We start from the raw sequence: 2,053 nt of genomic DNA on the forward strand, positions 1-2,053 counted from the left end.
TTTATCGCTGAGATGGTGAGTTAGTCTGGGTAGACTAGAGCAGCACTAGGTGGGGCATCTCTTTTCAAAGCTTTGTTTGCAGGCATGGCCTAAACCCATCTAAAGATCAAATTTTAATGGCTGAAAGCAAGTTTTCTATTTTCATACTTCCCAATAAACATTTCTAAATATCATCATATCGATAATAAGCAGAACTCAGTATAAACAAAAATAGAATCATATACTAAATTAAATTCTTAAAACAGTCAAGGTCAATCCTTATTTAGCTTATCTAAATCCTTATCTACACTATTCTATTGTTACAAAAACATGGGATTAGGTCTCTGAGAGAATTAAACCAGATCCAGGCTTTCTGTCAGACATTTTGGCCTTCTGGCAGCCATTTTCTTTAAGCGGCATGGTTTCTGAGAAATTGAAATGGTGATTTCTACTCCTGAGCGCAAAATATACATTAATCACATTCATTTCCGCCATTTAAAACAGGAATACCAAAGACTACAACCAAACAAAATAAACAAAATTTTAACTTCCCATATTCTTTCCAGAAAACAGCCGAGTAAACAATGTGTCTTTAACTGACCGCTGGCTAGCCAAAGAAAAAACACTACCACAAGGGAGAGGTCAAACAAATATTCACTCTCCATCTTTATTATTTGTTCCTCTAGTCTAGTACCCTGCTTCCGGTACCATAATGTGTAAGTGTGGGTAGACTAGAGAAATAAATCCACAAAAACTCAGTATATAAGAGAGAGTTCTATATAAAATGTGAGCATACATTACGAAAGCATCCCAACTCAGTCTAGTCCAAGTCCGTAAGTTAGACAATAGTCCATAAGTCTGACACTGATCTATAAAGTCCTCCTTAAACTAGCAAAGCACACGCAATGATGCTGACTGCAGGAGGAAACTCCAGTCAATGAATGTGTAAGCATCTCAGTGCTGGCAGGTGTCTCCACACGACCGCTCCAGCACGCAGGGCTGCATCGGGGTAGATCCATGCGGTTTCTCCTCAGAGAGGTCTTGCAGGAAGTGAGCCTTGCCAGCTGAAGCAGGGAACTGGCTAAGGCAGCCCCACACTGGTCTGACCATCAGAAAACAAGAGACCAGAGAACAAGAAAGACGAGGTTCACCAAGCCATTTATTTCTCCACCCTTCAATGAATCCCACGTGTGTTTATTGGCCAGGTTGGCACAGTAAACCTTAGCTATCACAGGTGGGTTCCCAAGTCTCAGTTCTCCATGGGAACTTATGAACCACATATGCAACGTCTTCTATTTATTTTTCAAAGTAGGGGAACTGTATCTTTTAAAATACAGAGAAAAAATATTTATTAAAACTACTGTTTATTAGATGTGATTTCAGTAAATGCAGTGGTACATAGAGAGGGAAAACATGTAAACCATTTAAACTTCATCTTAACATACTTGGTAGGATTGTGAGGATTTCTCCTGTTTTCTGATGTATGAATCACAAATTTCAAGAAATACTTGCATATGTTAAAAAGACTAAAAGATTTAAAAGGTCTATTTTCTATAGAAAATGGGTTCAAGTGTGTGATATTCTTTCAATATTTTGCATTCTTGTTTTATCATTGCTTTTACCTTTTGAAAATGAAACAACCATTGACAAATTTTATTCATTAGGAAGATTGAATTCCAGTCCTAGCTAATAATTTGGATAACTTTCATCCTCAAAAAAGTAGGCAAGTTTGAAGGAAGTGTATTATCTTGGAAGTAAGAATAAAGTGATTTTAAAGAATAAGTAAGGGTCACAGAATACAGGAGAACAATGGTGTGAGAGAGGCAAAAACAGGTGTGGAGGTTAATGTATGATGTAAATGCTCATAAAGAGACATTTTGTTAGAATTAACATGGTAATTATTGCTTCTAAGAATCCCTGCTTAGTGCAAATGGTTAATATACTCCACCTTTAATGAAAAGATTAAAAGTTCAAGTTCACCCAGAGGTGCCACAGAAGAAAATCTGATGGATTTTTGAAAAATCACATGTTGAAAATCCTATGAAGTACAGTCCTATTCTGACATACATGAGGT

The 2,053-nt window shown here is 36.9% G+C and overlaps 1 pseudogene; it reads left to right on the top strand.

The window, feature by feature from the left end:
* The first annotated feature begins 691 nt into the window (after window positions 1-691).
* The window catches only part of LOC101640075, a 4,511-nt pseudogene continuing 3,149 nt past the window's right edge, over window positions 692-2,053 (top strand).

This window comes from Echinops telfairi, unplaced genomic scaffold (genome assembly GCF_000313985.2).
Source record: "Echinops telfairi isolate 266 unplaced genomic scaffold, ASM31398v2 ScPeMD7_7401;HRSCAF=8416, whole genome shotgun sequence".
Classification (NCBI taxonomy): domain Eukaryota; kingdom Metazoa; phylum Chordata; class Mammalia; order Afrosoricida; family Tenrecidae; genus Echinops; species Echinops telfairi.